The sequence below is a fragment of the Manis javanica genome, chromosome 13 (genome assembly GCF_040802235.1).
Source record: "Manis javanica isolate MJ-LG chromosome 13, MJ_LKY, whole genome shotgun sequence".
In the NCBI taxonomy this organism is placed as follows: domain Eukaryota; kingdom Metazoa; phylum Chordata; class Mammalia; order Pholidota; family Manidae; genus Manis; species Manis javanica.
In genome coordinates, this window is record NC_133168.1 from 9,034,979 (window position 1) to 9,049,349 (window position 14,371).

The window sequence follows — 14,371 nt, forward strand, 5'->3', positions numbered from 1 at the left end:
GTTTCAAGTGTACAACATAGTGAATCAAAAATACATCAAAAGGGCTAAGCCACTATAGATCTCATCAGTTCTTGGTCTGCAAAGCAGAGGATCATGATTCTTTTGAGCATATTTGCTTTATGAGAATGTATAAACGATTAGAGTCAACTAGTACTTAAATGCAGTTTGCATTTGTAGAAGAAAATACCAGGTTACAAGATTATAGTAATAGATTTTTATTCCTTTCTGAGATGTGAACAATAAGGAATATTGCTGGAATTTGTCATTAAATAGTAAACGTCAGCCATCATGATGTCTAAACTGGACCCAGGTTTGGCCAATTTTGGGAGAGCATTAGGGACAGAATTTTTAAAGCTCCAATTGATGTACATTCAGAATATTTATAGTGGCTGTCAGCTCTTCCATGGATTTGACCTTAGAAGGTGCTGGGTCACCTCAACCCAGATCAGTGGTCAAAGGCATTGGGTCCAAGAAGCTTCCCTGTATTGTTTATCAACCCTCTTGTGGTTATTGTAATATCCGTTCATATAAGAACTATATGGAAACTAGAATTTCCACTTTACATTGCTTCATTCATGAGAGGGAGACTTGGATAACTTACTCCCTTCCATATAATGTGAAAATACTTACAACTATTATAAATCCTTAATTTTATAGTATTTACTGATGTGACTATTATAGGAAGGATATATTATATACTTAGAAAGGAATAATAATACTAATACTAATAATCTCTTAGATCTTTAGGGTGAAGGATCATTGTTATAACAGCAGTACAAAAAATGGATTTTGGAAAATAGTCTTTGGAAATAAAAATAAACAAAGAGTAAAATGATACTGTAAAAGAGCGCTGTTTGAAATAATATGCTCATTTCATCTCTATAGTTCTATTTGAAAAATGTGAGACTTTCTGAAGCAGAATGACAGCAAATAATATAGTAGAATGATTTGGCTGAGCTACATATTTGGGTGTGAAAGTGAATTTCTTTGAAGTCATAAATACACTCTGGATTTTTAGTTAAAGTTTAGATTTCCTAAAAGTTCTGCTACAACTAGACTTTTAAAGCCATCCAAAACAAAATCTGTAATTTATTTTCCTATTACCTTTTTATGAGGTCTTACAGCCACTGTAGCTTCTTTTGTGCTTTGAGATTTACAGGTTAGGTCCTGTACAAGGGCACTTGTGTGACCCTCTAGGCCAGAGTTGTATATCTTGCCTTTTCATTTCTGGCTCACCAAAATTAATGAGGGCATCTTTACGTGACAGTCTCCTTAAAATGCTCAAATGACCACAGTCCAAGAGGTTAAATAAGTTTACCACCACTATTCCCAAATTTAGACACTATAATCAAGTGAATTGACATAGAAGATAGTGTTGACAAAGCTCACAGTCCCTTGTGCCAGATATCAAATGGGAACTAAAATATTGATAGAATTCCATTTGGGATATTATCAAGAGTGTGGTATCTTTACTTTGAATTTTATTCGTGTTTGCTGTATTATTCAAAAACCGAATGCATCACACTACTGCTGTCACTCGGAGTGCCCTTGCTGTTTGACTAAGGGAGAATTCAGCTTCAGGGCGCTGTGCTATTCAGCACAATGTGGTGCCAGGAAGGGCATTGCTATGCCTGCCTGGGAGAAATATCCCCTTTTATAAATAGCCCTACATCGCCTTTTAGACTCCATAAAGCATTTTTTTTTTAGCTAAAAATACACAGCCGTTCACAACAGAAATTTTGTTCTGTCCCCATCTTTTATTTTTTTTTACCTTCTAATTTACTACATAATAGAAACAGCATTTCCTGCCCCAGCATTCTTTTCTTTTAATATCCTATATAGCACAGCTTTTTTTTTTTCCTTCTTCTTCTTAAGGGTTGCTTTAAACTACAGGAGCAATATTTGGACTTCAACATAAAATATTACCCTTTTATTCCAAGATAATAATGACTCTACAATAAAGGAAAAATAAAAAATAAAAAAGAGAAAAGAAAGAAACCCCAAGCAAACCACACCATTCGGGTTTCGCCCAAGCTGCCAAATCCTATTACAGATTCAATCCTATTAAAACGTTCCCAGGTTTAAGCCTGCTTTGGAGTTTTTCATAGGAGTGCATGACCCTTCCCCAAACCCCTACATGTGTGGTCAGGGACCTCAGGATAATCGTAAACTGCCTGGACTCCCATTAATCTCGCGCAGTCAGATATTAGTGCTTGTAAATCAGACCTAAACAAGGACAATAGTTAAAGCCATCAATAGTCTTTTAATGAGGCAGATCAAAAACAAATGAAAGCAGCAGGACGTTCGGATTTGCCAAGGAGGGGAAGGCCATAAGCTTTGTCCGATTTCTAATAGAAAAAGTAGATAGATTGAGTCCAGGTCTGTCTTCGAACTGTTGTATCCACTGTTTAAAAAAAATATATAAAACAAGATCATTTCCAGAAAGTTCCTTCCTTTCCTTTGTTTGGGACATAGCAGCTGTCACTTTCTTCTCTCCTTTTCTCTTTATAGCTCCACACAAACATATATCGACATATGTGCATGAAGGTACAGATATTTAAAAGAGGAGGCCATTGCAAATAATAACTGCATGTAGACACATTAGGCAGTGATCAGTTACACTTTGTCAAGAATTGTGATTACTTATCTGCATCCTTGCAGGCATTTTATGTGCTTTTGAAATTCCCACAGATGTTTTTGTCCATTAGAATGGGGGAAAATATCTTGTTTTATAATTTCTTGTTTTAAAGAAGGAGAAAAATAAAGCAAGATAGGATTTATTACCTAGCACGCATGTGCGGCAGCATTATAATGGTTGCCAAGCAACCTAAAGGAGCCATATCATAGTAAAGAGGGGGGCCAATGAATGAACAGATGCGTGGGATTAGATACAGGAAGGGGAGAGAAGAGGCTGTCCTGAAATGAGCTCACCTTGGCACATGACTTTTCTGATTGGGATTTGCTCTTATTCAAGTTTATTTACCTTCAATAAATATCTCCTTTTGATTTTATGTGGGATTTTATTTTTACTATGTTTAGTTTACTGTTGGACTGACAGGCTCAACAAGAAGAAGTGTGAGACGCTTATAAAATTCTTGTTCCTTCATTGTTGCCAATAACATTCTTTCAAGACAATGTTTTAAGAAGCAGAAAGGTACAGAAACAAGCATTCTCATTCATTCGCTCTCACATCATTCCAAGACAAACACATACATTCAAAGAAGGAATTTCTTTGGTGGTGTTAGCAAAACATATGTTCACTTCAAATTGACAGCTTACTTACTAGACCACTTTCTTTGCCATCATTTAAAAAACCTCACTATATTTGTAATTTTATGTATCTATATATAATCTATGCTCACATACACACACACACACACACACACACACACATACATATTACAGGGAGTCTATAGATCAAAAGTAAAGCACCATTTTTTCTTGCTGCCAGATTACACATGTTTGGGATGAGACTTAAACTCTGTTCAGAGGGCTGAGACGGATGCATATGGTGTACCCAAAATAGTTTAAGCAATTGTCTTACGGACATCAACTCTCACAGAACACTATGCAACCCAGCTTGTACATTTGAGCTATGAAAACCTATGCATGCATTCCATGCATTTAAAAGCAGATATCCCTAAAGACGTCACGTAGGACAGACAGATCTCAGTGTTACATTCTAAAAGGCAGCAGCCCAGTCTCAGTATATCCTGGCAGCCCAGTTTGGTTTCACCCAAGAAATGGGGAAAAAAATAGTCGAAACTATCTTCAAGCTCTTATGAATTCTTTAAGACCTGAGACAGACCATAAATTAGAAAATGTTTCAAAGTGACTATCAAGTGAAAGCAGTCAGTTGGGAAAAGCCTTCAATGACAGTCTCCAAAAATGCAAGATATGAACTGCTGGTTTCTCAGAACTTAGCCACCGAGGGAGGCTGAAAGGTCTGAGCAGAGGTGTGGCACTGAGAAGACTTGTGTTACTTCCTACGTGCGTGACAAGTGCTGGCCTTGTGGCAAGATGTTCACTGGACCACATCAGCTCTTGGGGATCATTTTTCCCTATGGAGTATGTGATTACATTTTAGCCCTGTAGCTTTCCCAAGAAATGATATGTGTAGTTGCATTTTAATCGTAGACTGACATTAAGCTATTGGGGAATTATACTGTGTCTACTAATATATATTCCACCTCTCTTGCCCTAATGAGATCACCTTACACTCGCTGGCACTGATGCAAACATTTAGAGCTGAGTGCTCAAAAGAGGCTGGAGTACAAATGGTACATAATTCATTACCCCGGGAAACACGATTTTAATGCAACATAATGCAAGGTGCTCTCAAGTATTTCTGAGGCAGGAAGAGTGAGCCACAGTCATGGTGAAGTGACTACTTACATCAACCTGATTCCACTTGTTCTTTACTAGCGCTAACAAGCCCTTTGCTATATTATTGCATCCACTTCTACTTACCAGACTCCACAGAGAAGGCCTTGCAGCTAGAGGAACAAACCCTTTGTTACATAACCTATGAAGCAACGGAAATTAGTGTAAGTGAAAAAGGAAGATCCTGGAAATTCTAAAGAACATTCCTCTGAGCTTTTTTATAAGATCTCAACAACTCGGAGAATTTGCACTTAAAATAACAAACTCTCTTCTCCACTCCCACTTCCTCACCCCCACTGGCTCTTGTCAATAACCAGAAGATGGCAGCATCTTGCCCATCATTCATTAGTGACACCATCCGTGAAGTTAGGTTGGCATTTCTACTTTCATGGGCATTATGAATTCCTTGTGGCACTGAGCGTGGATTGATAGCGCTGTGGCATTTATTAACAACAGCAACAATAACAAAAACGGGGTTTCAAAAAAGCTCAGAAGATTAATTATACAAATTATGGTGTAAAGCATCAGAAGTCCTCTTTGGTGAGGAAATGCATGCCAGTCTAGCTGCATTGACACTGCAGAGCCATCAGACTTGGCGAGTGGTATCGCAATCCAAACACCTTGTCCCTCTGGCCATTAGGCTTTCCTGGCGCTAAGCCAGAGAAAGGAGAAGGAAATCTTGGGACTGCAGACCGAGCCTAATGTGGAGGAAATGAAAAAGGGTCCTAATGAACATATCAGACAAGGTCTCCACCAGCCCAGGGATGCTCCCAAGCTCTTGCTTGAAGCTCGTCCTAACAAAGAGGGCAAGCCTGGCTAACTACCCAGGCTTGGTAGAAAGATTGTCAGTCGCCTTTACTCTTTGTATTTGAAATGGAATAGATTCTTATCCATGAGGGTTGAAGGACTTGCTTTCCCAAGATGTCTCTCCAAACCCACTCCAGATATTTGTCTCAGCCATTTGATTCCCAACAAGACTGGATGATGCACTTAAAAACCTCCTCAGTTTGAAAACACAGAGGGCACAGCTTTGCCACAGTTGCTTGCAGAAGGAACTTGGTCCTGTTTTTCTGAATGTTCGTTATAAATAGGGTCGGCATTTGAAAGCATTAAGCCTCATCAGCTTGCTGCTCACCCTGCGGAGTCTGCTCAACTGGGCTGTTATTTTCCTCTCCCGCATTGTTGATTTGCATTATTGAGACACAGTAATAGTCCTCATTCTTGCCTGAGGACCAAGATTCCCGATTCTCTTGAAACAAGGGCAAAATCCCTTTATTATGTCACAGAGGTCCAATTTCAAATAGGTTTAAAATGATCCAGGAAAATGTAGGCAAAAATAATGTTGAGAAGCCTCTACTGTTTGTTAAAAAGAAATCAATTATTTGGGAGTTTCTTTTGCTTCTGGACAGAGTAGCTATACATCTGAGAGAAGGGTTTTCAATGCTTTGGTGTCACTAATGGGACTTCCTCTGCACTCCCATCTTTTTGTACGACTCTGGGCCACTATGTTAGCGTGTGACAGGAAAAATGTGAATCCATTACAATATAATGGACGCCACTAACCAGAGTGGTACATGCCGATCTCTTGTAGAAATGAAACGGTGGGGTGAGTTGATAGATTTAATCAACATATGCACATTCTTATGTAGTTTAAATGCTTACAGTTAAAAATCAGATTGAGGTGAACTTAATTTTTTTTTTATTGAAGTACAGCTGATTTACAATCCTACATTGGTTTCAAAAAGACACCACCGTGTTTCAACAGTCCTCCACATTATTAAATCATCGCCCCTGCGAATGCAGTTACTATCTGTGAGGTGAACTTAAATTTAAGAAACTGCATTAAAGGATTCAGGAGGGAATTAAAATTCATTTTCCTAAGTGTCTATCTTAAGGAACAATGAGTTTATTTATAAATAACCTTGGTTTATAAATAAATAGAATAATGAGAGTAGAGTGTATGGTTAAGTCGTAGAATCAACAACTGCTTTCACATGAGTTTGAATCTCAACTCCTCAACTTTAAGCTGAGGCTTCAGGAAAATACTCACTATTCCTGTGGCTCAGGCAAAAAGGTAATAAAGAGAGCCCCTCACAGAACTGTGTTACGATTAAATGAGACGCCCATAAAGTGCTTATTCACCATGTTTAGCATAGAGGAGGTGCGAGTATTATTATTATCACGACCTGTATTGATATTCATAATGATATGTGACTGATTATTCTAATAAGATGTAACTACTAACAATCAACCTGTAAGTCTGAAAAAGATAGTAGCAAATTTCTTTACTTCCGTATTGACCTGCATTAGAATGTAATACAGCCATTGATCATTTCTTTTTCAACATTGCACCTCACCTCCAGACCTGAATCTTTCTGTACCTCCCTTTTCCCAGACCAACTTGCTCTCTTCATTCTTCTGTTTCTTTCGGTGACATCACCATCACACCTTTAATATTTAAATTTACATTTGTTCGTATTTATTTATTTTCCAACAGTTATATGGGTTGCTGTTGTGCATAAGGTAGTGTTCTGGGTATTGTGTGGGGGGGGGTGGGGGGGTGGGGAATAAAATATATGTTAGATTTTCTGCCTTTAGAAGTATATTTTATTAGGAGTAGTGACACAAACGCAGATATCTATGACTCAAAATACTTTGAGGTAGGTGATTTCATTTGCAGCAGAGCTCTCCTGTGACACCCCTTCCCCCCAAAACACACACACATGCATGCACGCACACACAAACGGTTCAATTCCTCCCCGTTATGTATTTGCATGAACTATTGGGTTTGCTTCCACTACATCGTATTATCAAAGTTGGTTTCCTGTCACTGTACACATCTGATCATCAGAAAACCTCACAGACTACCTTCAAATGTATCTTGAATTTGTCTACTTCTCACCATCTCCACTTCCACTCCTTGCTAATCCCCTATCAGCTGTTTGCCTGGGTTACTTCAAGAACCTCAGAACTGGTATCAATGATTCCATTCTTGCTTCTTGACAATCCACACATTCCCCTGCAACCTTTTTGGGTCTTCTAATGTGCCAAGCAAGTTCTGCTCTTTACAGTAACTGCTCCCTCTGCTTAGAGTGCCGTCCCTCAGGCGTCATGTAGCAGTCCTCTTGTCATCCACATATCAGGTCACTATCCATCCAAATTAGTTACACAGTCACTCTCTATCGTATTATCCTATTATAATTAGTGACATAAACTTATCACCATTGGTTCATTCACAAATGAGCTCATTTTGAATCATCTACGGCTCTCCCAACGAGAATGCAAGCTTTTTGGGAGGAGGCACTTTGTCTGCCTTGTTTGTTGTTACATCCTCAGAGCCTAGAACAGCATCCCTGGCATATAACAGGTTCTCAATAAATACTTGCTGAAGTAACAATTGGTTAGTGATGATTACCCATTGTTTCCACTAATACATTTTGAGGTTTTGACTTGGGGGACTGTGGTTCATTCATCGTTAATTCACTGGTTCCTAACACATAAGAAAGGTTTTTGTTTTTTTTAAAGAAGCGAGCTGTTTTGAATTGACTTAAGTTGAAAAATCATTATTTTTTTAAGGACTGATTCTAAAAGGCACCATAGAGAAGGCATTTGGGTTGAAACTTGAGTAGATGACAAGAGATGATGCGGTTCACTTCAGGCAGTCGTACTTTGTGAGAAATACCTTGTCACTGGGAAGATTTAGTGAGCTTTTAAAGATAATAGTGAGCCCTAATTCCGATCAGCTGCCCTTTGTGCGAGAGGATGATATAGAATTAAGAATGGCAGGGAGGCTGGGGGGTGGGTTAGGCCCGACCTCGAAAGCCAAATAAGGAATATGGAGAATATGCATTGAGCAGGCGCAGGAGAGACATGAGCAGTTAGTAAGGAGACGGTGAGCGGCTTCATAGCTTTGAATCAGAAAGATTAACTGGCAGCTTTAGATAGCACAAACTGGGAAGGGATGGAAAACAGAATAGCCTGGAATGAAGTCATCAAGAAAAAAATAGGGTGGCTGTAGTGAGAATATAAATAGAAATACAAAGTCAAGAAAAATGGGGGAAACAAGGAATGGCTAGCATTCAGTATGGCATGTTGAGAGGGAAACCCACTTTGAGGGCCAAGAACAGGTGTAGGAGAGAATGAGGATGAGGAGACTTGAAGAAGCCGGAAGAAAGCTCAGGTTCACTGTGGGAGGGAGGAGATCGAGTCCCATTTTTACAAGTAGGTTTATAATGTATCACAAAGATTCCTATAAATATTGTCTACCAGGCAACTGGAAACATGGCAGCGGAGCTCAGAAGGTTTGGGGAATTATCTGTAGAGAGGTGTGTTTGAAGGAGATGAACTCTTCATGTCAAGACAGAAAAGACATTGTCTACTGCCCACAGATCTTGCCAACTCTCCAAAGACATTTTCTCTGAAAATCATGAAATCATCTTGACTTTTCTCTTACCTTTCTTCCCTCCATCTGATAGTCTCTGAATCTTAACCATCTTTTTAAATGTGGATGACATTTTCACTTCCTTTGCCTGCAACTGAAATCATTTCCTAAGCAAGTCTCACTTCCTGCCTTTCCTGATCCAATTCCCGTTGCACAAAGCTATCAGATTTCCTCCCTTGTTCCTCCCCACCGTCTTCTAGATGTATGCCTCTTCCTGCAAGAAAAAGCCCCACTCTTTACCTCATAACAAATGCTGCATGTAAAATAATGAATATTACGTAAGTGCAGACAAGCAAATTTGGTAGTTTAGCTTTAGTACCTCAGGGATAAATGCACCTTGTATCAGACTATAAGTTGTCTTGGAGGGCTGGCTCACTAGGATAGCAGCCATGACCCTGGTTTTGTGGACAATTAGGTTTTATCACTTTATCAACAGCTCCGTGATCTCCCCAGAGGTCACAGTTTAATGTACAACTCTTCAGGGTACCTTCATTCAGATAAAAGGTATTGGGGGACCCTGTAGCAAAGAGGAATAGCTTTGCCAAGAAAAGCAGGAGACCCTGTGGATTGGTTTTAGGGTGAGCATGAAGAATTGATAGGTCCACGTGAAAATTCACTCTTACTCTTGGCAGTGTAGTGTATCTAACGTCAGTTTACATGGGCAAGAAGCTATGAAGCCTGATTAAAGGGGGATGAGCTTTAGGGTGCCGCTTAAGGGGGTTCGTGTGGAATCACGCTCTGATCCTGCTCTCTCTGTGCTGTCAGTGCCGTGGCCACACACGCTTGTGGCTACTGAGCATTTGAGAAATGCCTAGTCTGAATTAAGATGCTGCGTAAGCTGTGAAATGCACACCAGATTTTGAAGGTGCAGGATGAGAAAAGAAGAATGCATGGGCATAAAGAAAAGGCCCCAGGGAGAAAGCTGCTGTCTGCAAGCCGAGGAGAAACATCTTAGGAGAAACTGAACCTGCTAGGACTTTGACCTTGTATTTTCCAGCCTCCAGACTATAAGAAAAAAAATTTCTGGTGTTTAACCCATCTAGTCTGTGGTATTTTGTCATGGCAGCCCTATTAAACAAATAGGACTGTCTTTTTACTTTTTTAAATGTGACCACTGGAAACTTGAAAATGACCTATAAGGTTCTCACTCTTTTTTATTTTCCCTCTAAACTTATTTCACCCATCCCCAGCCCCAACCTCATAGCAATGCTTGGTATCTCAATTGGGATGATTGTTACATGAGCATATACATATGTCAAAATTCACTGAGCTGTACACAAAGACTTGCACATTTTATTGTATGTACCTCATTATAAAAGAGAATGAGATAAATAAACCAAATAAAATAAAATAAAATAAAGGTTTGCCTTTGAAAGAAAAGTAAATAGATTAAATGACCTGTAGGGTTGACATTTTTGGCTTGCATGAGATTTCTGTTGGACAACATTCTTCTAAATCCATGAAGGGCAGGTGCAAAGATGGCTTTGTAGGGAACAACACGATTTCATGGATCACAGCCCAATACTCTGATAAACAAAAGCATAGTGCTGGGCTTTGTTTAGGGAGAGACTGGAGTGGCAGCAGGAGCTGATATTTCTGGGATTTGTTCTCTAAGTCCAAGGGTCTCAGTTAACTTGTTTCACTTCCCTAACAGGGCTTTTATGTCCAAAAGCATTGATAAAATATTTTTTAAGATGGTCTAAAAGTTGATCACTGGGGAATTTATTTGGATTAAACATAATTGTTCCTGGGTAGTATTTAGTAAGAATTTTGATAAAGGGAATCTTTAAACATAAAGAACAAGAGGAAATCTTGGAACATGACCGGTCTGTAGTGGGTAAAGTGGTGAGGACATGGCTGCTAGACACGCCAGACAAGGAGGTTTTCGGCACCTGGAAGCAGTTTGTAACTGGAGGCACCTGAGAGATGAAGAAGGAAAGTTCAGAGGTTCTACCAAAAGATGATCTGGCTTAGTTCATATCTCACAAGGTGGTGGGAGGATTAAACGAATTAATGTTAACTCAGGGTTTAGCACAAAGCCTTGGTCTTGTCTATCCCCTCCCCCTCTCCTAATCTTGGGGCCCAATGAAAACAGGCTCCCCTACCTAAGAGGGGGTCTGATGGGAAGAGAAGCCTGGTGGTGTTCCCTGCTCAATGGTCTTTCCCAAGACCCATGCAAGCAGTGATCTAGGGCAGAATTCTCAATGGTAAACACATGGCAAGCATCTAATAATGCATTTTAATTTTCCTCCATGACTTCTAGGGCCCCTGGTTGGGCTTTTTTTCAGAAATATAATTTCCCTCTCCATCTCATATTCACGATTGCCACATTCAAGGGCCTTCTTTGAGAATCTTAAGCAGATTCTGCTGTCTGCCTTCATGTCCAGTTGTCTCTTCTTCCCACTCTTTTTGGTGTGAGAAAGCTTGGACAGACTTAAGGAATGGCATAAGAGTGAATGTGTGTGGTGAAGAGTATGTGTGAGTACAGGCAGCTTTGGGATACCCCAACTGGGTTTACAGGAGTTTGATTCTGGGTATAAGTAATTGTTAAGGCAAGTTAGCTAGAGGTCGAGAAAAGACTTCGTATTTAAAATCTCCTCTAGTTAAAAAAAGGTGAAGATTACAGAACTTGTTCACCATGTAAGAACCTGTTCATTAGGCTTCAGAAGATTGGAGACTGTTGAGAATTAGGCTTGGGGTTGATTAATGATTGTGCATTGAGTCCCCTATACAGAATTTTGTTGTTATTAACAACCATTTGATCAATAAATATGAGAGATGCTCTCTCTCAAAAAAAAAGGTGAAGATTATAAAAAATGCAAAACATAAAAGAACCTCAAAAATAAAGATAAAAGCCCAGGAATCATGAAATAAAGGATTGGGTACCTTTCAAGACTCTAGCTAAGGAATTTAGCTATCAGCTCCAAGTTACAAGCTTCCTGAAGGCTGAGGCATAAAGAGACAAAAAGAATGCAATACAAAACATCTTTTCCTTAAAAATGATTAGGATTGCTTTTTATCTTAGATATCAACCATAGTGATGTCTTTCACATATAGGTGCACAATAAAGTTTTGCTGAATTTAGAATGGGGTGACATTTTGCATTTGGGCCATCTGGCTTTGCATGCCATGTTTTTATCTCTGTAGTAATTTTGTAAGTAACAGTATTTGCTTATAAGTTGCTACAGGTTCTCTGGTTCCTCTTCCTTCTCCTTCTTCTAAGAAAATATGGTTGACACATCTACTCAAATAAGTGAATATTTCCATCTTGGCTGATATATTTGGTCAGTAAAACAATGGTTACAAGATAAGATATGGGTAGATTCACTTATTTCTTCCACCAATTTGAATATTTAACATTATATTCTTGCATTAACTAATATTGAAAAGCAGTACATTTATATTTGTTTTAATGCCAATCCCTCCTGAATTTCATGTCACATTCAATATATAATTATATGCCACGGAGAGAATTCAGTAGAGAAGTGTAGTAGGGTTGGGTGAAGCATTTCTATTTTATCAAAATATGGAAAACAGTAGTTCATTGTTAAAAATAAAAATGTAACAGACTGCTTCAACTAAATATTTAAGTCCAGCTGAGAGTTGTTAAGTCCTAGCAATATATATGGCAACTTTTTGAGTCTTATTCTCAAAAATAATAAACTACATACACATGAAAGTTTATAGGCATGGCTATTTTAGGTGTGTACATTTCTTTCAAATCCAGCTCATTTATTCTGTCTGTAAAATAATCTTCAATTCTTTGGTTTTTTAATCCCATTATATTTTTGACTAATCTCTTATATTCTAGGGGTTTGAACAACATGGACCTTGTAAATTTTATGTTATTTCTCTTCTACTTGCCTCTAAAATTAGATGTCCCTTCCATCTTCTCCCAAAGTCCTTTTCTTATATACACAGACAAACGTCTTCTAGGATCGATCACACTTGAGCTTCTGTGTGGCAAGTCAAAATGTGCTGAGTTCACTCACTAAGTGCAACGTAAATTGGAAAAGGAAGTGAAGTAGGAAATAAATGGACACAGATTATACATGTAGGCTTCTTTGCACTGTGATGACTTCAGAAAGTAGGTGAGCATTTTCGATAACTCAGTTTTTGATATGTGGTAGAGATAAATGCACCTGATTCTCACAACATCAGAATTAACTAGACACTGAGTTTTGTAGGTAGGCCACAGATTTATTGCTAAAACCCAGCATTAAGCAACATACAGTTAGAATCTCTTGCAAACTGAAATTAAATATGAGCCACGTGTCAACTATATTTACAAACCAAGAGTTTTTCACACTTCATCACCCAAGTGCTCTCCTGGTCTTTATGTTACATAGGGAAAAAGCATTAGTGACACGTGTTTGTGTGGCACTTCAAATGTCCTGGCTGCCTTGCTTTTTCCAACTTGCTTTTTTAAGTCATATTCAGTTCTTGAGCTGCTTCTGAATACTTCATAGAGTTGCCTCAAAAATAGGATGCTTTGAGTGAAATAATTAGAGATAACCTCACAATCTAAGTCAAATTTTTCTTGGGGTTTCAGAAAAGTTAGTCAAGATTCCATTTTATTTGTTAAGCCATGTTTCTTTCACATCGCTTTTTCTCTTAAAATAAAACATCAGGGGGAAATTTCCTTCTATCTCATTCTGTCTATATCTGTCCTCAGAAAGCATGAGGTAAATAAAAGGGCTGATATGGGCATGATTTTTACCTATCGACTTGCAGACATATTCTCAGACCTAATAATGGGAATTATTAGTGTGGAGACCATGGGTGTCATTACCTTATGGGAAGATACTTTCAGTTGAAGTTCTTACAGACTCAAGAACTCATTTTCTTAAACTGTTAAGAGGCACCCTACATAGCTTCTCGAATTCAGCTAAATGCCCTGGTTTGGTTTCTTACACTCTAGCAACAAATGATGTGAAATTTCCTCCAAAATTAATAGAACAGATGACTGGAAGCTGTTTCTGAGTTTCAGGGACCTTGTTAAGAACAAGCTCAACAGAATACTGAACAGTGTATTTGCAGGAACCTGAGCCATATTTTTACTTGGCGTTTGAACCAAAAGGTTTTCAGGATTTTAAAATTGCATTGAAATGCTTAACACTATAGGTTAGAGATTTTATTTTTTTTACTCTGAAGGAATAGAGAATGTGTTTTTTATTCCCATTTTTGTATTTTCAGAAAAAAAGTTCATATTGCCATGTTCTAGGATAATGTGAACCTCAAAGACCTGTCTCTTCTCTTGTCTTGGCAGCTAGGAAAGGTAATTTAAAAGTGTATATTTCATGCATTTTTTACCCAGTCATTTTCTGGGCTTTCAGTCTTTGTGAAAATTATGAGTAATTGACATGTTTTTATCTTAAGTGCAGAAAAACAAACTAACAGAACTGGTTTTTGAATCATTTGTAATTAACCAAAAGACTAATAAAAATATGCTTAGCTTACACCCTTTTTGACAATCTACAGCAAAATTAAGGCAAATAGTACTGTGGGCAGTCTGCTTACTGGTCACATAAGCAACATTTTAGTTAA